The sequence below is a fragment of the Manis pentadactyla genome, chromosome 12 (assembly GCF_030020395.1).
Source record: "Manis pentadactyla isolate mManPen7 chromosome 12, mManPen7.hap1, whole genome shotgun sequence".
NCBI classification, from domain to species: domain Eukaryota; kingdom Metazoa; phylum Chordata; class Mammalia; order Pholidota; family Manidae; genus Manis; species Manis pentadactyla.
Window position 1 is genome coordinate 41,004,136 of NC_080030.1, and position 24,619 is coordinate 41,028,754.

General features: G+C 33.8%; 1 long non-coding RNA gene across 1 annotated transcript in view; it reads right to left on the reverse strand.

Moving 5' to 3' along the window:
• Window positions 1-23,756, reverse strand: part of LOC130679711 (uncharacterized) — a 107,918-nt gene extending 84,162 nt beyond the window's left edge. The window contains exon 1 of the long non-coding RNA XR_008992724.1: window positions 23,627-23,756. This is a non-coding gene — a long non-coding RNA (uncharacterized LOC130679711). The remainder of the gene's footprint in view (window positions 1-23,626) is intronic.
• Window positions 23,757-24,619: the final 863 nt, after the last annotated feature.

Consider the following 24,619-nt stretch of genomic DNA (forward strand, 5'->3'; position numbering starts at 1 on the left):
TAAAATTAAGTGTTAGAAAAAAAAGAAGAAAGCTTGGAGTATCTGGATTAATTGTTACCTTTATGTCTATGTAACACAGAATCTACCTTTGTTCCTTGTAATAGGATGTTTATGTTAAAAGAGAATATAATTAAAATGCACAGAAGCTAAAATATCCTAATCCTTCTGAATTATAGACAGGCTGGAAATTCATGATTGCTTCATGAATAATAACTATAATAATTACTTTGAAACTTCATTATTCATGTTTTGCAAGAAGAGTCTCATGGAATTTCATTATATAAAACTTTCTTTTAAAAAGGGTAGGAAAAAGTTGAACTTCACTTACATTAAGATCTAGTGAAGCATCATTTTATTAGAATATTCAATCCAAATTTTCATTGCAATTGTAGCCTTTGATTTTGGAAATTGTAATGGGAGCCAAAATCCTTGAAGAAAAAAATCAGTTTTTCTGTTAAGGTACTATTATTTGCACTTAAGGCAATTTACACTATATGAGAAAAACACAGAACTCTGTAATTTGGTTCCTTGTTTCTCTAACCTCCAACTAAAGTTTGGAAAGCTTCACATATTCTTGGGGATGTTTATTCTTCTGTTGTTCAGAAACAACTCCTCTGCTCTTCTCAAATTTCTGCACCATTACTGTCGAATGGACTCACACATACTCATTCAGAAAAACATTTGGTTTCTACTATGTGGCAGATATATTTAGTGGCACTAGAGATGTAATGGAGAAGAGCACAGAAAACAACCCATCCTCTGAATCTTTATTCTGGGGGGTAGGGACGCAGAATGTAAGTAATCCCTCCACTAAATAAAGTATTACAGGAGATTTACTCTGCTTCACCTGAAACAGACAAGGCATCAGAAAGAACAGCCTCACTTCCATTATATCCATCCATTTGCTCCTTCTGTTCTAAAGAATCTGGTGACCTTGCTGTCATCTACAGACTCATCTGCTTTCTCATGCAACTCACTCTATCTATTTTTTTGTCCAATCTATGTCTTATGACTTTTAACTTCTTTCTTCTCCTTCAGCTGCTCTCTAGCAGAACACCAATTAAGTCATGATGTCCCCCATTTCATTCCTCCTTTCATATCCAACACTGTGTGTGTGTGTGTGTGTGTGCTTGTGTGACGCACACATATACTCACTGTCTCCACTTCCTCACCTCCGCTAACTCCTCAACTTACCTTAAATATGACTTCTAGTGTCTAATATGTTCTCAGGATAAAAATGTGCTCCCCAAGTCAGCAATTATGTAAATTTAAAGGAGACATTTTAATATTTTTATTTCTTATTTGACCCCTTAACAGCATTGGAAATAGTTGGTAATTCCATCTTTCTCAAGCCACAATAGTCCCTTGGTTTCCACAACACCACACCAAGAGTTAGCCTAGGTCTTTGGTTATTATTATTCAGTATCTGCTCTGGCTGTTTCTCTCCCCTTGAATGTCTTTCAGACACCTCAACAACTACTACCATAGACTGTATCAAACTGTGTCCCACCCTCTAGTATTTTCTCTGTCACTTAATGGCATACCTAGCAAATTGCCCCAACCAAAAATTAAGGAGTCACTTTAAACTCATTTGTCTTGAAAATGACAATTCTACACCAAAGAAACTGCAAAATCCTATCAAATTTTATTAATTTTCCATCAATTACATCCTCTTCTACTAATAGCATCTTCACTGTTAAAATCATAGCAAAATAAAATCATAGCAAAAGCCAGTATGATCTATCATCTATAGTAATTAACATTCATTCAAAAATTTTAGCATCTTTCATGGTGTAGACATTGTCCCAGGTTTTGGGGACACAACAGGGATCAAATCAGATCAAACCCCTGCCCTTGGCTTGCTTAACTTAAGTGGGAAATATATTATTGCAATTTAACTAGTTTCTGTTTCTCTGATATTGCATTATTTACATAATTTCTGGCATAACAGCCAAAGAATTTTTTTTAAACAGAAGTATGATCAAATGATTCCTGCACAAACAGCCTTTCAAAGAATTTGCAATTTCCTTAACAAACGTTATAAACTTCTTGCCAATCAAAATATTGCTTACCTGTTTAACTTCCTTAGTACTACAGTACTTACAGTCTAACTATACTAAGCATCTTTACACAAATAATTGGGGAAAAGAGAAAGCTTTATAAAGATAAGGAGCATGCAGCAAATTAAAGCCACATAGGCAAGAGCAAGCCCCTAACACTGCCTTCTGTATGAATAATCTAATAAAGCAAACAACCACATTGTGGAAAAAATACAACACAAGCAAAACATGGATGAATTCCACAAAGTAACTCAACTATTGTATAGCGGTGCAGAGGAAGAAAATATTACTTCCTCTTGAAATAGTCAAGACAGTCACGGAAATGGAAGAGAAAGGGCATATGTGCAAATCCTATGGAGAATTTCAGTATAAAAGCATGGTCAGCAAAGGGAATAGAGAAAAACAGAAAACAGGTAAAGAGCCTGAGGGTTTACTGGGGGTAAGGAATAAGTAATTTAGGTAAAAAAATGAAATCATAGGTTGGAATAATGGGACAATGAGTTTGAAAGAGAAATCATAATATTATATACTTCCAGAACCAGAAAAAAGAATTTAGAAAAAATTCTATATGGAAAGGTGAACAACTAAAATATTGTAAGCAGGAGAATGACATTACGTAAGCAGTATTTTATCAGATCATTCTATGTTGACCCATTTGGGTCAGGATGCATGATTAAATACAGTTTGAAATGTATATTTCTTTTCCAAAAGTACACATGCATGTGTGCACACATGCACACACAACACACACACACATATACTTTGTAAAGCTTTGCTCAAAAACAAGAAAAAAATCCACATGCAAGAAACAAAATCACTGTAGTAAGGAGGGAGCAAAGCAACATGGCACACAGACAGTCACCATTGGATATGCATAATCACTACATGATCAGGAAATAATGTTCAAAATCACTAGAGAGAAAATCAAGGAAGAAAAGAAAACCTGGTAATCCAACACAAGGAATGAAAGATGAAAGGAAGCAAATAAAAGACAGAAAGGGGGAAGCACAACATATGATACAGAAAGAAATCCAAGTATGTCAGTGTCCACAATAAATTTTAAGGTCCACTAGAATGCTCTCTCCAGAGGAACATTTTTTTGTCTTGTTCACTGATGTATCCCAGCATCTAGAAGACAACCTTGTTCCTGAGTACTGTGTTCTCAATAATGTTTGAGTGAAAGTGGTGGAACACACATATAAAATTGTTTTAATGCATACTTTAAAAAGTCCTCACAGTAACTGAGTGAAACAAATGCTGTTTTATAAACATTCATTAATAATGTAATACAAGTGCCTTATCCGAGCATTGTAGGAAACTGGAAACCCTGCCCTAACGCCTCCCTTACCTCTCTCTTCCCATGTAATAGACACGGTAATTCTGAATGTGGGAGGCTACTTCCTATTTCTGATTCTTTATTATGAGATAATGATTTTTATTGGAGTTGATAATCAGCTGTATTATGCCTCACACTGACTTTCAGCATTTTTCAACCTAAAGATTTTGTCAAAAGTTTTCTTTGTCAAATACCCAAAGCAGATTAGACAAAATTTAATAAACCCAAATTCTATCAATTGAAATAAAATTACAGCAAAGTAAAATTTTTTAAACAGTTGTTAACTGACAAATCAGAGAAAAATGGAAAGTATAGTTTGTTAAGAATTCATTTCCATAACTTCAAAATGAGATATTGGACAATAGTCTGAAGTACATAAGGAAAAGTAATGGAATTTAGCACCTTAGAGAGTATGTTTCTTTGTCATGAGGAAAAATTAAATATAATATTATTTGAATTGGAGTCTAGTAGCAGAGAAATGGTTCTTTCTGAGTTTTTCAGCTATTTGTTTAGGCTCCAATTTTGAAAATTTTGTCAATATTTTAATACACTTTATTGGTATAAGTCATTCATGTTAGAGGTGATGGGCATATTGAATAAATCTAATTAAAATTTTTTTTTCCTTAGGTTTTCCCATTATACACCAGGTAAAGAAAAAATGTAGCATGATTTTAACTGGATCCCTGAAATACCTGAAGAAAATGTATCTGAAGTACCTGAAGAAAAGATGAATATATTTAAAAGCTAGTTTTTTTAAAAGAACCACTGAAATTATTAAACTACTAGCTAGCCTAGGGTAAAAAGAGGAAAAGTACATAGTCACAAATTTATAAATAACAGGGGGAAAACTAGTTATCCCCTAAAGGATAGAAGCAAGAGAGAATACCTTGCGTATCTATACTGATAGCATTGAATGCCTGAATGAATATATTAAATCATTTAGTAAAAAATGACCAAAATTGACTTGTGAGGATACACATATAAGTAAGAGACAGACAGCATTATTTGTTCAATTACCCTTTAGAGAACTCCCATAGCCAGTCTCAGAATGAACTCTTTGTAATATTAAAGAACAGATCATTTGACATTCCCTAGCAGATCATTTGGCATGGACATCTCAAACCATACATTGCTTCTCTAAATATGGTCCTGGCCCACTTGCATGAAATATAAATTGCGGATGAAAGATGAAGATTGCTGTGGCTGAGGTTAAGACCTAGAAGCAGAAACTCTCTGAATGTTGAACCAAGGAACCCACATTCTTGACAAGCAGCCCAAATGAATCTGATGAACATTAAAATTTGGCCAAGATAATAAATGAAAATAGATAATTTTTATAGCCATCATAATAGTGACACAGAAATCTGAGAAACACAGTAAAAAAGAAAACTTCAGCCCACTCTTATTTATGAATATTGATGCATAATTCCAAGTCACATAATAGTAACTGGAGCCAGCAGTACACTTCATATTTAACTTTTTCCAAATTAAGTTTATTTTAGGAATTCACAGATTGACCAACATATGGTATTTATAATAACTAATAAAATTCAAAGAATAGATATATTTTCACATTTAATTAACACAACACATACTAGAATGTCATTTATTAATGTTTAACATTCAACCTATCTAAAAAATTAAATATAAACAAGCAATGTGGAAAGTTACCACAAATTATAGCTCCATGATAATTCTAACAAATGTTTATTTGAACTGAAGTGATCTGGATTTGAGAGATAGCCATGATAAAAATACAAATTTTATTAAGGGCAAATCCATTTTATCTGGCTACTTTCCTAAACCTTCTAACTGTTTCTCCCAATTGAATCTCTAGAATATCTGAGATAGATAAACATATCATCTTCAAATAAAAATCGTTATACTTCTGTCACTGTTAATAGCTGTATTACTATTAACCATATTTCTAATTTTATTGAGAAACACCTCCAGAAAAAAATTATAATCAATAATGGCCGACATAACCTTGTGTTATTTTACTGCAATGGGCAAGATTTTAAGAACTTCAGTTTTTCACTGTTAGTATGATTAAATTTAGTTTGCTAGGGAAATATCTGTCTATTCAATTATTGCTCATTTTTTGGGTCATGGATTTCTTTGATACAAGCTCATGAAAGGTACAGACCTTCATGTTTGAACCCTCCCAAATATGCACTGACATAATTAATACTTCAGTACAATTAAAAGATAGTTTAGAGATACACTGAAGCCCATCCGTGAGGCCTCTAGGGGTCTGAGAATTTACCAGCTTCAGCCTCCCCTGATCCTGCATTTCTTCTTAGCTGCCCATCTCTTCAGCCCCCAAAACACTATTCTCTATTAACCGCCTCCACACCACCCACCCTTGAGTGGGTCAAGCCCCTTGGCCCACTCCAAACTTGCCATGGTTACGGGACCTCCACTATGGCTATGGGTCCTCTGGCTCCTGGCAGTTAAGTAGGGCCACTACCCAGCCTCTGTTTCTTTGAGACCTCACCATCCCTGCGGATATTAACGAACCCAGCTCTGTGATGGCCTCATGTGCTGTCACTGTCCGCCTGAGGAAAGCCCCACTGAATTTAGTGCAACAGGTTCTCTTCTTTCTAGAGCTGAAGTTCTTGATGAATGGTATGTCGTCAGGCCTTTCCTTGGAACATAAGCTTCTGGTAGGCCTCCTGACCTTGCATAATACAAGGTGTCAGCAGGCCCATCTCCCTCAGCCTCCTTACTCATCCTCTGCTATCTGTGGGGACAACCTAAACATTTCCACTCCATTGAGAGTTAGCCATCATTTATTCCAGACTTCTAGAGGTGACCCAGCAGCACGGTCGTGCCATCCCCTTATCAGGGCTCTAATCAGGTAACAAATCATGTGTTTCAAGAAAGTACCTCAAAGTCAATGGATCCTTGCTTATCCAGAATTATGTTCTATATACACTTCAAAGTCCTGATATCCTGACAAACTGTCCCTTTTATCTTTATGAAACATTCCACTTTATCCATGGTTTTATTCATTGTCTTGTAGACCATTTCATCCCATATTAACATGGCCATTACACCCCTCTTGTCATTTGTGTTAAAAGGGTATACCTATATTTATCCCTTTACTTATACATCTTTGAGTCTTTGTATTTAGAGTGTTTGTTTATTAGATTGTACATAGCTGGATCTCAGTCTCTATGTAGACATTCCCCTTTCATTTGTGGTCCTTAGTCTGTTTGAATATGATGCTATAAATTGTGTACGGTTCAGTTTAAACCTAATACCTTGCTATTTGCTTCCTATAAATCACATAACTTTTTCGTTACCCTGCCTTTCCTTTTTTGTAGTTCCTTGGTTAATTGAATATATCTTTATGTTTTAGTGTATTTCCTGTATTGTTTACTAGCTTTTGAACTATTCTATAATTGTTCTGAAGACTACACAATGCAATAGCACCTTTTTACAAGTACTTGGAATTAACATTGTCCACTTCATGTAAAATTGAAAAGGAAACCCTAGTAAAATTCCTTCTGCATGTACCTCATCCTTTGCACTATAGTTCTTATATATTTTACATCTATGTGTATTATAAATTCCACATTGAAATGATAAACTGGTTTATGCAATTAGTTCACTATTGAAGAAATAAAAAAGAGACAGCAAGGTAGTCTTTTACATTTATCCATGTATTAGTTTTTTTCTGAAGTTCTTCATACCTGAGTTACTGTGTATCATTTTATCTCAGCAAGAACTCCATAAACATTTCCTATCACACAGCTCAGTTGACAGTGAAAGCTCTCTGCTTCAGTTCCTTTTAGGATGTTTAAAGAGATCTTTTGCTGTATACAAAATATTAGATTTATTTTCTTTTCTTTTAACACTTTCTCTTAACCCAGAGATATTTCATTTTCTTTTGGTTTCCTTTGTTTCCAAAGCATGTCCACCACACCAGTTACCTTGTGTGCAAAGTGTCTTTTTTCTCTGGGTGCTTCTAAGATTTCCTCTTGTTCTATGGTTTCCAGCAATTTGATTCTGAAGTAGCTGAGCAAGCTTGCTTTGAATTTAACCTGCTTCAGTTTTGCTGAGTTTCTTGCTTGGTAAGTTGATGTTTTTCACAAACTTTGGTTTATGTTCATCCATTATTTTCTTACATATTGTTTTGCAACATTCTTTCTCCACTCTACTGAAAAGGATTCCAATCACTTGTGTATAGGATACTTGATATTGTTCCAAAAGTCATTTTAGTTCTTCATTATTTTTCTATATTCAGTTTGAATAATTTATATTTTTCTACTTTAAGATCATTGATATTAGATTCTGTAGCTTTCTAGTTTAAATCTATAGTAATTTTTGGTTCTAGAATTTTCTCATTTGTTGTCATTTCCATTTACCTGCTGAGATTATCTTTCTGTTCATGAATTAGGTCTATAGTTTTAGGTTCTTACATATTCATAATACAGTATAACATACAATGTATGCAATATTTATGTATTATTATATATTATTATACATAAGTTAAATATGTTTAAGTCCATGCACATATTTATATACTATATAGCTTTAAGATACATGTAATTATGTAAATTATATGACTAATAATTTCAATATGTGGGCTATCTTGTAGCTTCTATTGACTACTATGTTTCTTAATTACGGGTTACATTTTCACCCTTTTTTAAAGGTCTGGAAGTTTTATCATTGCCTGCAGGAAATTCTGCATGGCTTCAGAATTTACTTCATTTTAGGTTGTTTTGTTTTGTTTTCTATTTAGTTCAGCATTTGAATTTGGGTGACAAAAATGGTAAGGGAAATATTTAGAACTTACAACTAAGCAAAATAAATATATAAAACTGACTTGATAATGGGGGGAATCTAGTGACCATAATGTTGCTCATGTAATTGTACATTAATGATACCAAAATTAAAAAACTATATATATATATATATATATATATATATATATATATATATATATATATATATATATATATAACTGAGATATATTCTAAGCTCCCTTAGTTAGATAATCTGAAGGGCTTCCTAATAGCACAAGAATTCATTTATTACTTGTAGTCAGTCCATGAACATTTCATACAAGAACCAATAAGGACAAAAGGAAATAGCTATACTGGTATAAATATACCTCCTTAATTCTAATATACCTTCTTAATTCTAACTCTTTTTCATTTCTATATAATACACTTGATAAGTTGTACAGTATTTTAAAATCTACATCCATTAGTTATACCAAATATTTTCAATCTTGAACCCTTTAAAATTGTTAGTTTCTAAGTATGGTGATAAAATCAGATTACTACTTCCTAAAACTGTTTTCATAATGGCATATTAAATAATGAACAGTAAGTAGAAAATGGTACAAACAGGGAGAAAAGGGAGATCTGATTTAGATTTGGGTCTAGTTAGCAGTTTTAGGGACAGTCTCTTCAAAGTCACACAGAGCCTTAAGAAATACTTCAATGGGCCTCTTACTATATGATCTTTATCTAAATAGCTTTATTATATGGACTGGTTTTCAATATTTGCTGTCCCAATTCCTTGACTTCCTCCCGGAGCTGCAATCACTTATAGCAAGCTAAAATGAAGTATTAGAGGCCTGGTTGAAATGTGAACCAAATTCTGGCCACTTAATGAAGCAATACCACAGGCTGGTATCCAGGCCCTTTGACTCTGTAAGCCATTAGGCAGACAGAGGGAGAAATCCCCATCTGTTTCCTGACCTTTTCCAAACTATGAAGACAGCTCTGTTGCAGAGGGAAAGGACTGTAGTCCATCAATTGTATTTTTTAATCTATTTCCACTGGTATTTTCTTCCTGATTTTAGCAAAAATGTGCTGGTAATCTTCATTTGGGCACTGCTGTTGAGTCTTCATTTTTATGTATTTTGTATTCATCATTGTATTCATTATTGTATTTGTTAATGTATGTGTTTTCTTAGGTTTTTGTTAGTATTTTAATGGAGTATAGAAACTACTTTTGCTTTTATTTCCAACAATAAGCAAAAACATTTTTGAAAATCTGACAGTGAGATGATATTAACATTATCAAATATTAAAACAGTCTATTATGCTGGCATAGAAAGTTTATTAAATAAATAATGGAAAAATAGAATTTTTGGGTTTACTGACTTTACTGGATTGAGTTGGATATAAGCAATATTTTGTCTTAATTTATTTTCAAACCCAGTCTGTCAGATTTATTTTCCCTGTACCTCAATGGTATTGCAAGTAGATTTCATAGTTTCTGGATCACCTTCAGCTATTAATGAACAATCCCACTTAGAGATGTTAAAAAGTCCAGTCTGGTCTACATCAGATCTATCATTCAGCTCAAAGCTTATCACAAACTTCAAGTAGGGAAAACCTCATAATTCTCAAGGCATTTATTAGACTCTGCAGAAGGATGCCATCCTCTTTGGGGTCAGAGAACTTTTTTAAAATAGCATGTCTCCCACCTGCATTTCCTTTGGAAAATAATGTCTTTCCTTTACCAAATGGCAAAGTATTTCTTAAATGTTTATTAGGAGGAAGTTCTTTTGGACCCTCTCAATGGACACAATTAGAAGTATGCCATGCTTCAGTATGCTCATCCCCTGAGGTCTTTGTGTTCCTGCCTCTCTTTTATCTCAGGGATTTCTGGTTGACAATCTTCTTTCATGTGAGCCAGTGATAGATTTTATTTTGTATAACAACCTAGAAAATTGTTAGAATCCATGTTCATTTGAACTAAAACATTGAATGTAGCATCTCTGGCCATAGCACTGATCATCAACAAATTTACTCATCTGAAACCCATTCAAACTTCCTTAGGTGAGCCACCTGTTAAGCTCATACCTATAAAAATCCCAAGATATGGTCTAATGTTAATGACCAATTAATTGCCATTCTCTGGGTGGATTTTTCTTCTTCTTTTTCTTCTCTATTCTAATTCTGTATTTAATTCCCAGGAAAAGTCTAGATCTGGTATGGGACTTCAACAGGATGGAATTGTTAGTCTCCTATGAAAGAGCTCTGTCTGGTGAAAGATGAAGAATTTAGCAGAAATAGAGGGAACAAGATGAAAAAGAGTCTCAGCTTAGGGTGAAGGAAGCTCAATGGGGTATTACAGAAGGCTGTGGGTATTCAGGTACTGAAAGTTATCTTAAGCCTTCCAACAGCACCATTCCAACTGTTGGGTACCTTTCTTTCCTGCTTGATGCCACAGTTTCATTTAAGAAACCTGAATCTAAAAGTGATATTGTGGTTGTGTGTTTAAAATAGTCCTAATCTTTTAGAGATACACAAATATACAAATGAAAGGGTTTGCTTTCTGGAAATCAATTCAAAATAACAGAAAAGGGTAGTGCATGAGTGTGACTGTAGCTAAAAAGCAATTAGCCAGGAGGCACTAATTATTAAGGTGCATGTATTATATATTTCTTTGTGTTTTCTTGTTTGAAATATTTTTCTGGAAAAATAGGACTAAATGAGGAGTTAGAAAATGAATACGGCATATGTAAACAAATCAGTTTAGGAGTTTACCTGTGAGTCTTAAGTAATCAGAGTTAGTAAATGGGAAATGTGGGTCAAGCATTTTTGAGTATTGAATATTTCTGGGAATGACTTCTCAAAGAAAGAAAGTTGAAAACACAGGAGCAAGTGGCCATAACCAAAGATATGAAGTTGTTTATCATGTGAGAGTGCTAGATGCAATAGGCAAGTACTGGTCTCTTCCAGGAAAGGTAGCAGGCCTGCATATGTAAATAAGAGGACAACTAAGAAAAAAAAATGAATAGAGATACAGACAGATGTATGGAGATTTGGAAATTGAGAATACACAAAAGTTGCTGTTTAATTGTACCTGTTTTGTTCAATGAATGATGAGGCAAGATGATCAGATGACATTGTATGTGCAGGAGGCTGGAGAGAAGTTTGGGAAAGGTGAAAATAGTGTAACATTGCAAAATTTCCAAGCAGTGCTGAGTGCCATTAACAAACAGCCAATTTGCACCATTGCTTGTCAGCTGGTACCCAATGTCTGGAATCTTGTCAGCTCTCTTCAAGGGTTGCATAGGAGAAAGCTGCTGCCCATCTCCAGCCTTCCAACCATCAGGCTAATGGGGCTGTCCCTTCTGTTTCCTGCTAAACCTTTCTCCTGAGGCAGGGCTCTAATTTGGGGAATTCTTCATACCAGCTGCCCTACACCATCAAATACAGATTTACGACCATATGCACTCACTTAATTTTGAATTACATCTCAGTAATCATTTTCCCTCAGTTGCTTAATAAGGCATGTGAAAATGCTTTCCCGAGAAAATGATAATTCATTAAATTAATGCACATCAATTTTCTCTGAAACCACTTTTTTTTCCAAATTCACACTTCATCATCACATAGTTCATTTGCATTTTTAAAATTTGTAGTCTAACAATTTAAAAGTCATTTTACAATAACTAGATAAATTATATCAAACCTTTTTTGTGCAATATACCAACACTTCCAATTAACTACTTCTATCTTCTTAGATGCATAAATCAATTATCATTAATAATTCATGAGGTCTTTCAAAAGGAGAAATTAAATGACTAAAGAAAAATATTAAAATATTTTTATTGTAGAAATACTGTTACACTATCTGAGTTACATAAAGAGAATAGAAAAATGTTTAGGTACCAGATTCTAAAGTACTGAGTTCTATTTTCTAATTTATTGAAGTAGACAGTAGAAAAGGATAATAAAATCAAGACCAGTAAGCAGACATGTGATGATGGGAGCCACACTAAACATAGTAGCTCAGATTAAATTTCTCTACTGAGACACTCTCAAAAAAAAGTCAGTTCATCTGTAGTACAATTTGACTGGAGTGTTTTCTTTAAACATTGAGACACATATTGCAAGTCTGTATAACTTAGTTCTGGGTCTTTTATATTTTGCCAAAATTGATCTGCTGCAGTGCTATGACACATTTAATTATATTTCACTCAAGTAACTTTTTGTTAGCAGAAGAATATCACTGATATGATTTCAGCCCAAAGTACAAAGCTTGCTCAATTTTTGAAGATCAATCAATGTATTTCACAATATTGAGTCTAAATTAGAAAAGCATGTAAGGTCATGTAAATAGATTCAGATTTGATTTTGTGGTCTTGGGTTAAGCAAATACTTTTCAATAAGATGTAAAAATCATGAGCTATAAAATTAAAAATTTGACAAGTTAAACTTCATCAAAATTTAAAACTTTTGCTCTTTGAAAGATACTATTATGAGACAAAGAATGGTAGAAATTTGGCAAACCTGAAAAAAGCCTTATATCTGGTGTTCATAAAGAATTCTCAAAACTTGATAACAAGAAAACAAAACAAAAACATACAGATAAAATAGGCAACAGATTTAATAGCTACTTGACCAAAGAAAACATATTTGTCAATATGAAAAAGATCATGAAAAAAGGTTCAACATCATTAATCATCGAGACAATGCATATTAAAACTACATTGAGGTATCACACATTCACATCAGAATGTCTAAATTTAAAAAGACTGATCATACCACATGTTGACAAGGGTGTGGACTAACTGGGACTCTCACACACAGGGGATGGAATGTGAAATGGTACAACCACTTTGGGAAATGGTGGGTGGTTTTTTATAGAGTTAAGCATACACTTACTATATGACCGAGCCATCTCATTGTACATGTTTAACTAAAGGTAAATGGCTATTGATAAGCCAGAAAGCAAATGTTCTCTGGACATCAAATCTGCCAGCATCTTCATCATGGGCTTCCCAGCCTCTATAACTGTGAGACAGAGATGTTTGCTCTTTATGTCACCTAGTCTATGTTATTTTTTATAGTGGCCCAAATTTATTAACACATGGTTGAATTGTGTCCCCATCCCCCCCAAAAAAATTCATATGTTGAAGCCCTAACCCTCAGTGCCTCAAATGTATCAGTATTTGGAGACAGGGCTTTAAAGAGGTGCTTAATATAAAACGAGGTCAGTAGAGTGGGCCCTAATAAAATCCAGCTGGTATACTTATAAGAAGAAATCCAGACGCAGAGAGCATGAGGGATGTTCAGGTGGAGGAAAGAGCATGTGAGGGCCCAGCAAGAAAGCAGCCTCAGGAGAAGCAAACCTGCAGACACCTTCAACTTAACATCTGACTTGCTGAACTCTAAGAAAGTAAATTTCTGTAGTTTATGCCACTCAGTCAACCGTGTTTTGTCATGGAAGCCCAAGCAGACTACTACAGCATCCCAAGACAGGATTACATCTGCCCATTAGAACAATAAAGAGACTGAAAATGTTAACAAGGGTGTTAAACAATGACCACTGGACCAATCTCAGAGAAATGTGCACCATGTTCCACCAATAAACTTATCAGTGGGTTATCTACTGGCTTCACTCTGATCAAAATGAAACTTCTGAATTGTAGAACTGGAAGCTCCTGTGCCCTTTTTGTAGATTAAAACGCTGAAGTTTCAGGGAATTCTCAAGACTTAAGAGTTACTTGAGCAAAAATATAAGCAAGCAAACAATTTTACTGGAAAACAGACAATAACTCCTTTGATGATCTTTATTCTTCCCTTAAGAAAAAAAGCAGTGTCTCTGACATTTGTTCTAGCCAACACAATTTCGCTCCTTGCACATTTTCCTCATTACTCATCTTAATTTTCAGTTGCTCTTTCTTACTCCTTTATCAGGGTGTGAATCGCTTTTTAAACTTCAATTTCTGTCTTGTTGGCAATAGGAATATCAATTTAATTGTAATTATCTTTAACTTAGCAGTTCAAATAGCCTTTGGCTCTTACATACTATCTTCTTCAACATTTGCTAGGTTTTTCTCCTGATTTGTTGGGTTTAGTAGTTCACTAATTTTGAAAAAGACAGTGTTTCTCTTTAGCACTGGCAATTTTTCATTTGCTTTTAGCAACAGTGTTTAGCTTAAATGTGTGTACCCTTAAGACTTTTGTCAAGTGACTTGCTCTTTGATGATTAAATATTAAAAAGATTAAATATTAAAAAGATAGTGCTGAATTCTTCAGTAATTCAGTATTTCAACTTCAAATCATATTTGGCATTTCTCACAATGTAGCTTTGTTTATGTTATTTTCTTGAGAGATTCCTCGAGTAGCTTTAGTGACCTCTTTATATATAAAGCATGTGAAATTTGCCTGAATATTCTCAATTTTAGATCCACATGATTAAAGTACTCTAGTCATTTTGTCTGTCCTCACAACTAAAGCACAGTTAATTGTCATAAAAACTGGGCAGAATTTTGATAAGAGAACTTCATTATAGTAATACTCATAGTTTTTAAAATATTATAGCTTGATAATAGCACTATCTACCCCTTTTTCTTCAGGACAGAGTTAGAGTCATTGCTGGCAATTTCATTATTTTTTCCTTCATTTTTGAATGAAAAATATATTTTCCCTCCAAATTAATCAAGTTCTCTAAATTAATTTTCAAAAAGCACAATCTTTCCCATTCTAAATTCTCATGTATTAACTCAGCATTTCAGTAAATACAATAGGTTCCTTTCTAACTTCATGTTTATTTGCTCACCTGAATCACAAAGATAAAATCAGGATTAGAAAACTGCATTACATGATAGAAGACTGGTGTTCAAGTCCTAGAAATCCCATTTGATAGCTGTAACAAAATGTATCCCCTTCTTTCCTAATTCACAGGTTTACTGGGTCTTACTGTATAGAGAAGCCCCTTGAATACTAAAATTAACACAGTAATAAATGAAAAGAATAATCATTGAACAGTTTTTAGCTGCTTCATCATTTTCTCCTGTAATAACTCAATCTTTGTTACTTCAGTTTCAAAGTTCTCCCTCCATAATTTAATTTCTTATTTCTCAAAGCATAGTCATAAACCATCTCCATCAGCATCACTGGGGAATAAGATAATTTTATTAGATTAAAGATTTCTAGACCACATCTCAGACTTAGAATCATACTATCTGGGGATATAGCCCAGGGATTTGCATTTTAATGAATACCCAGGGTAGTTCTTTTTCACATTAAAGTTTGAGAAACATTGATTGATGTGCTGTTCATCTCTTTTCTGCTCTTTTTTTCTTTAACAATATCTTTCTGGGGTAGAATGACTGTGAAAATGGCCAGTTTCTTTATCCTTGCTTATATCCATGCTCTCTGAAATATTACTTTACAGCTCCTCCCATCAACAGGTAGACTCTATTTCTCCACCTCTTGAATTTGACTTGCTTTAGTGAAATAAATGCCATGGAAGTGGCAGTGTACCAATTTCAAGCAGGTCTTAAAAGGGCTTGGGCAGTTCTGCTCACTGTCCTGGAAGCTGGGTCCACTGTGAGAATAAATTTAAGCCAACCTACTGGAGAATGAGACTGTGTAGAGAGACCTAATGGTTCAACGGGTCCCAATTTAGGACACCCACAACTGCCACCATCAAGTGCCTGGTTAGCAACTGCAGACACATAAGTTAGCCCAACCAAGACAGAAGTATCCAGCTGACCCATAGACCCATAAATAATAATACATGCAAACTGTTAAAGCCACTGAATTTTCAGTCGTTTGTTATAACAATCAGTAACTGATGCATGTCATGCATCAGAAAAATTAACGGGTAATTAGGGTAGGTTTCTGAAGTCTTTATAATCAAAGTACCCCACCCTTTACCTTTAACTTAAACATGCACATCATGTTCACTTTCAAAACTTGAAATTCTCCTCCGAGTGTTTCTAAGCTTATCACATTTTTGTCATAGATATCATCATGTTCTTATTTAAGAAGCACATATTAAATAAAATTCTTCCTTTAAAACTCATCTGAAATTATACCTGTTATATATTGGTCTTAATAAATAAAAAGGGCATATAAGTGATTTTAATTTAATTGAACAGAGCAAAAACATAGATCCAAATATATATATATATATATATATATATATATATATATATATATATAGTTTACATGATCGCCTAACTTAGTTTGAAGTCTTTGTAGCACTTTTGTATGACTATGTAACCTATATAATATTAGCTAGTTTGTTTGCATTTGGTCCAAACTTCATTTGAAGAAACAGAAAAATGACTTAGTTGAACATGTTTAAATATGTAAGACAATATAATTATATAATATATGGAAAGTTACAAATAACAATGGAAGTTTTTTTCTTTGGCTATAGACTTTCCTCTGCCTACAATTTTTGCCTCTTCAAATTCAGTCATTTATTTACTCAGTTATTAATTCTATGCAGATAACTCCAAAATCTGTGTCCAATGATGACTTCCTTTTGAAGCGTCAGATACACTGTGCCAACTACATGTTAGATAATTAGATTTGATATCCTGCAGGCATCTGTCAAAGTATAACAAAATTCAAGGCTATGTTTGGCTTAATAAACTTTTAACTTTACTTTTTCAAGGTTTTGTTTAAACTTTTAATAAAATCCCATGCTATAGCTCAATATATTTTTCCCCCAACAAAACAAACATATCTTTGGAAATATCACAACTCTAAAGATCAAACTAGTATTTCAGCAATAAAGCAACTTGAGAATAAGAGAATGTTTAAGGATTTTTTTAAACATTGAATTTCTAATATAAACAAGCTATCATTTCAACTCAGTCAAATTTAACAGTTAACAGATTATTTCAACCCTTTTATTTAACAGACATATTCTACCTAGCACTAGATGTATTTTTTAAATTTATGCTTGTTTTAATGTAAGTAAGATACAACATATTGAAAAAACTGAAAAAAACAAAAATATTTTAGTTTCATGAGATTTGTTTCAAGTTTTCCTGTTAATGAAATATGTTTCTCTATTTAAAAGCTAACATTTATAATTTCATATTTTCCTTTTTCAAAGAAGGATTTACTTAGTGATTCCCACATTCAAAAAACAGATGTGTCTAAAACTTAATTCTTCATTTCTGCCAGAAAACCTCAGATAGAACTTCTTATTACAGTTTTTTGTAGTGCAAAAGTTATCTCTTTTAAACATTTTTACACTCTCAGGGTTTTCTTTTTACATGTCACATATTTATTTACTGAATGAATGAAGAACAAATAAATATTACAAATAAATACAGTCTGTTTTTATAATATTTTTATAAATAACAGTTAAAGGCAAATAATAATGATAATAGCAACATCAGGAAGAGAGGGAATTAACAACTTCTAAGTTTTCAGCCTCGAATTCCTAATTGGGAACTTGATAATGCAGCAAAGAATATCCTTATAATGTCTGCATAGTAGGTTTTTTAAAAATAATTTATGTAGTAGTCTAATTTACAAAGTGTAAAGTGCTCCTTTGTAATGGTGGGAGATGGTTTTTAGATGGACCACAGATGGGCATCAGTTGACAAGGAGACAAACCTTTTTCTTTCATGACTTAATGTAGGAACAGAAGAGGAAATATTCAGGACAGTTAAGAGAGTTGTTCTGCACATTTGTAGATACTTGTAAAAGGTGCCTGCAGTCCAGGTCTTTAATACATCATATTTCATGTAATATGAACATGCCAGGCTGTCCAAAGAGAACCCAAACTTTGAGACTTCTGTAAGCATCATGAAGGCAAAGACAGAGGAGCTAAATTTCTCATTTTAGTACCAGCTGTGAAACCAAAGACACTTTTTGTTGTTCATGGATTAAAGTGGGAAGCAGAAATGGGTAGGAGAAAGACCCAGAAAAAAATAAGTGATAATAAAAGAGAAAATCTTTATATTGTTTTTGCAATAATTTATTTTAAAGATAATTCTGGGTAAATAGTTTGATGTTTGCCTACAAATATTAGCTAATATTTGAAGATACACATTCAGGAATTTCAGGGAGGTATTTAAATAGCAGAAAATTTGCTTTCAAGAGATTAACCCCATCAAGCATGATTAGTTTTCACCCATGGAACAGCATAAACAAGCATACTTGTTTCCAACAAGTACGAAAGTTTTATCTATCTGAGTAGCCCTTTGCCTCTGTGTTCAGAGTTCCTGCATCCGTCTATCTCACAGAGATCCTGTCATCAGATTCGATCCTAAGTCTGGCCAGTCCTGCCATTACAATATTGTTGTGCCTGCCTTCATGAGCTTTCTGTTCAAGGTGTTAGTTGGGGTGTGCGGGGCAAAGAGAGACTCACCTGTACTTCTGTGTATGGCTGTGCTTGTATCCACCTGCATTCCCATGTAGTTTTGGTTTAGGACTTGTTCTCATTATAATTTATCACCTGGTAACAAGGTTGTTGGGGAGGGATGGCAAAATTCCCAACTGCCTCTAATACTTCAAGAATATGAATATTTAAATAAAAGACCTGACATTTGCTAAATTACTAAATTAAGTGGACCAAATATAGATGAGAATTAGAACAGTAAAATTCCTCTAGTTCTGCTGAGATAAAAGCTTTTTGAACTGATCATTGAAAATGATTATTATCTAATGTCAGATCTGACAGTGAGTAGATCTGTGACATCAGTATTCTGTGTGCACAGCTGATACACACACATACCTTTCCTAGAGCACTTTGCTTAAAACATAATAAGGGATCGAACCCTGCTTTTGAATTACATATAACCTGTTACTTTGTCTGCCTTTCTGGCTGTTTTAAAATGCCCTGTGACAAGGCCCATACCTTAACTACACATTCTAGCACTTTCCAGTACACAGGAGAAAAACTGTACATGTTTTATGAAAGGATGCTAATCATTGATGACTTTATCCCATGAAAGGATGAGGTTAGGGTTAATTCAATATAAACTACACACACACACAATATATATAGTATATATTATGTGTGCCACACAAATATCTACAAGGAGACTCCAAAAGGTTTTACGACAAAGCTCTATGAATGCATGAGTAAGAGTTCTCTAAGCAAAAAGGGGCTCAAGTAAAGGAACTCCAGATAAATGAAGTAGCATAGCTTCACAAGACCTCTATACTTCAGGGAGAGTAAGAAGCTCAGAGTCACTATAATAAAGGAAAGAAGGGTGATAGAAAAGGAAGGAGATGCCACTGAAATTAGTTAGGTTGGAATAAGACCACGCAAGACTTTGGTCACAAAAGAACTGAGCAATCACTTACCTTATGGCAACAGTCAACAGAGGTATTTATTTCTTTTTAACAAGAAACGGGTGACATATGAAATCCACAGTTATGGATGTGTGAAACCAACAGCTATGGATGTGTTACAGTGGAGAAAGGTTTCAGCTGGGGTGAGATTGGTAGCAGAAAGATAAATGAGGAGAATGTTGTACAATAACAGTCCCCATTTTTTTCTTCACTAAGTACAAAAGATTAACAAAATTCATAATAAATCCTAGGGTTTGAAAAGAACAAGCCACCAAAATCAACCTGAAACATAGTTACATAAATATGACCCTGGGAATTGTGCTAAGAATGATAGACACACAAGATTTTCAAAATATAAAGAAAGGTATCACAAAGAAATGAGGTGAAATAAAAAATTAATTTAAAGTTATCTTTACATTTCCAAGGACAAGAAGTATGGGATAGAGGGTAAAATGTGAATAACTTCTGATGTGTTATTAGCCTTGCAACCTGCCTGTAAATTACACTTAAAAATTAGCTTAGCTTTTATCAAGGATAGAAGTAAGCCCTTTGTACCCATGTTCACTATGTGCCCTGTGACAAGAGGTAGCTTTAGGAATCACTGTGTCTTTGATGTATGTTCACTTAGAATGTCAGAGTCATATATGCTTTTTTTATAACCTCCTTAAATCTCTATAAGCATAAAAGCTGCTTGAAATACCAACCCATGAAGTAGCATTATCAAATATTATAAAAACATAAAATACATAACTCATGCTTGGGGTTCCATAGTTCTGTATCTTCCTGTGACCTACAGCTATTTGCCATTTCATATAAATAATAGTTTGCAGACCAAGATTTTTTAAAAGGGTGAAAAGCTGACTTTGATTTGTGGTCTTTGAAAGCCGTAATTTGCAACCGATACGATGTTGGCAGGTTTCAGTGCTCGATGGCCTTTCAGTTTGGATTAGGAACTACAGCTACACATTTGCCCTGTTCTGTCTGCCATGTTCGCAAAGGTCATGATGAATGTTTTATTTATTCTTTCATATTTCAGTGCCAATTAGAGCATAATTCAGGGCTCTTCAATTCCCAAAATAAGAAGATGAGACCTTGAAAATAACAGAAGTCCTGGAAGTGTAAACTAGTTTTTGTGGACAATTCTGAAAAACAGACCTTTGCTTCAGTGTCAGATATAAACAAAGATGTCATATACAAAATCCACACAGAATGACTAGGCCCTAAAGTTGACCAGAGTGGGATAACAAAAAGACACCAACTAGGGAAGGAGTTTATTACAGAGCTGCCAACAAGTGGTGTGGGTCTGCAATCCTGCTGGATTATTTCTGAGTGTTCTGGTATTCTTATTTATAATGTGGGTGTCATACCTGCCCGACTGTTTTTCCTCCTGTATTGACATTTTCCTAGAAGATAATATATAAATGACGAGTGAAGAAGCATGCCATGGGAAACAATGTTTTATACATTTTCTTCATTCCACCAAAAAATGAACTTGTTGAAGGATCAAAAAATAAGTTGGTGAAATATAAATAAAAAGAAAAGAAATAAGGTTCAGTTTCCAGCAGTGAGGTGAAATATCTATCCAAAGAAATCTTTCCTGTGTAAAATACCCCAAACTGATGAATAAAATATTTTTAAAATTTCCAAATTTTAAGACTAGTTAGTGTAATGGAACAAAAAATCCTCTACAACTTATAAAAGATGGAAAGAAAGACCAAGGGAGGGAAGGAAGGAAGGAAGGAAGGAAGGAAGGAAGGAAGGAAGGAAGGGAGGAAGGGAGGATGAATTTAGAGACAGTTCAATTTACCATCCTGAATTCTTAATGGGCATAAATGGTCATATTTACCTAGAGTTTGGGCTTTAGTGGTCCATTAAAGAACAGAAGAAAAAGCCCAGGGTATTTCAAAACGGAAATATCTTTGGTCTGTGAACCCCTACATAAAGGAAAGACCAACTATGGTGTCAAACATAGTGAGTAAATTAGGAAAAAATCCCCTCTCTAGTAGAAGACTGTAAGAACACTGACTGTCATCAGCATTAGCTGTGGGTGAATAAAAATGTCTGTAATACATGCTTATTTTGATTTAAATTAAGAGCAAGAGGTCTTACTGACTTTGTGGCTAAAAACAAAACAGACAAGCAGCAATGAAAACAAAATTTCTAGGAAAAATGTGACCCCTCAGGGAAGAGCAAAGAAAAGTTGTAAGGACTACATTAAAATGCATATTAGCATAATGAAAAAGCACAAAACAGACTAGAAAATAATCCACCTTGAGAGACTCAGAAGAATAACAAATAGTATATTCTAACCCACTAAGACAGCAGATTTTGGCATTCTCAGTAAATAATGTGAATAAAATTTAACATGTAAGCTTTTAAAATGGAAAATTAAACAAATAAGAAAGCTTTTAAAATGAAAAATTAAACAAATAAGAAAGGAACAAAAAATGTACAATTTGACCAGGAATATATTTTTTAAATCATATGGAATATTGTTATACAAGATATGAAACAACTGAGATTTGGTGCTCAATAAAGGTGTTTAGGAGCTGAACCAAAGGAACCAAGAAAAGAATTGGTGAACTGGAAGATTAATCTAAAAGAATAGCCCCAGAATGCACCCCAGAGAGGCAAGCAGAAAGTATGAAAAAAAAATTTAAGAAACACAACAGAGTAAGAAATGTTAATGCTCAACCAAAGGCCAAATCAAAGAAGAGAAAAAATCGGTGTGAATTCCACTTTGTGATAATCCTAGGCTTTTTATTCTAATAATTCTAATGTCTAAAGAAATAATGCTGAGAACTTTTGAGAATAGAAAAAAGACATGAATTCTCAAATACAAGAAGCTCAGTGAGTCCTCCCCTAAAATGATAGATGATAGGTAGATAGAAAAAAAACTAGACACATTTGATGAAAATGTAGATCACCAAAACATCTTTAAAAAAGTGGCCAGAAAAAAGAACAGCAGGATAATTAAACCACCAGCTGCTGCCTCAAAGGAAAAACTGAAAACCAGAAAAGAGAGCAAGTCTGTACAGAAAAACATGGAAAAAATTAATAACTTAATAAACACCCAATTACATATAAATGCAATGAAAGTAAATGACAGAGAAATACTCCATAAACCTTAAATTATATTCAAATTGGAGGAAAATAATTAAGACCAGCAAAAAAGGCATTTGAAGGCCTGGTGGAGAAAAAGATTAGCAAACTCAACCCCAAATAACTGGGACTATCAAGACATCATATTGATAGCAAGGCCAAGAAACATCAGCAAAAAGTCCCTTCCAGAAAAGAGACCATCCCCTGCCTTTAAGATCTAAAAACAGCAGGGATTGAGAAACAGCTTTGAGATGTTGGAGCAAACAAAGCATGGAATGTACACAGAAGACAGAGATGGCAGTTAGTCAGCACTAGATCTAAAAAAGAAGAGATAATTTTGGACTGAAATATCTTTAAGAGGTGGTAGCCAAAGGTACGGAAAAGGAAAGAAATGCTTACTGGAAGAAGTCCTCCAGAAACAAATCAGCATCACAGACTCCCAAGAAATCTGGCCACAAAAGACTTTGCATATTAAAGAAATTATTATTCTTCATATCAGAAAAAAAGGCATCCTTTGGGTTGAGAAACCAGGTTAGTACCTTAACTCCTTCCTTTCATCGATTCTTCTGCTAATAGCAAGTCTAGAAAATCCAACTCACTTAAATCCTGATAACAAAAAAACAAAAAGGTAGCATTTATACAAAAATATTTCAAGAGAAAATAAAACATAAAGCAAAGCTTAGGAAGAAGCCTCACCAGAAATCTCATCACAAACAGGTTGTAATGCAACATTTCAACCTGAATGTAAAAGAAAACTAAAAGAACAGTTGCAAAAGAAAAAACTGCAAGGCAAAGTAAAAAAAAACCAAATATAACATATAGTCAAAATACCTGGGGTTATAACCTAGCAATGGGATAATGCAAAGGTAACTCACAGAATTCAGGAAAGAACTAGAATGAGACAGAAATATTTCAGAAGTGAAAACTACATTACTAGGAGCACTAGTGGGTATAATCAACACAGAAAAACTAAGGGAGAAAAAAAAGGATAGAAATGAAGAAAATGTTTTTTCATCTTCTGGAATCGCATCATCTTAATTTACTCTTCTCTACATTCACTGCAGGAAGAACCTTTTGCTTGTGTTTACCTGCTCTCATCAGCTTCACCATAATGGATGTCCATGAAGGCTGAGCGTGTGTTATGCAAGCAACACAGTTGAACCAAGAAGAACCAGACCAAGTGATGTGAAAGGTCCTGGAGATCCTGGAGAGTTCAAATCTGGGTACCAGAGTTTTAGAGGAGAGTTACCGATTGTTTTGAAAAAAAATTAAATCTTACACAACTTTGTAGGGAACAGAAAAGGGAAAACAAGGCTAATGTGATATTTATACCAAAGCCAGCCAAAGAATGCTAGAAATTGTATTTAACATCACTGTCATTCAAAACCAGAAAAACAGAATTATCAAAGGATGTACAATATAATAGTAAATGAAATCCAACAATGTATTCAAGTAAATGAATCATTACCAAGTTCAATTTATTATAGGAATGCAAAATTTATTCATCACTTGAAAACTTACTAATTCCCCATATGAACAGACTAGTTATATATTATATGTATACAGTAATCACCTAGACAGGTTATATTTGAATTTTAACTAGAGATCAAAAAGATATATGTCATGTTAACTATCCTACCAATAGTCCTCTATAGCAAAATACTCATTTAGAAGTGTTTACAGAACACTATTTTTTAATTCAACATGACTCAACAGTTACACATAACAAATTATAAATTTTTCTGCAAAGTCACTTTGCAATCACAGAGGATAAAAAATAATGATCTAATAATGGTGATGGTCAAAAATAACCTCTCAGGTCTAATAAACTTTTGCTGTTGTATTAGCAAGCAGACCTTTGAGAGGGTATTATATTTCAACACACAATTCAATGAATTATAAATGAAGTGATAATTTTCTCATACTCCAAGTTTTTAAAATACATTTTAAAGCAAATAATTGAAAAAAGTATCATATCCCACTGAGGTTTCTATTTTTTTTTTTTTTAGTATGCCAGAAGCAGTCTCACAATATTTAACACATAGCTGTCATATAAGGCCCAGGTAAAAAGCACAAAAAAT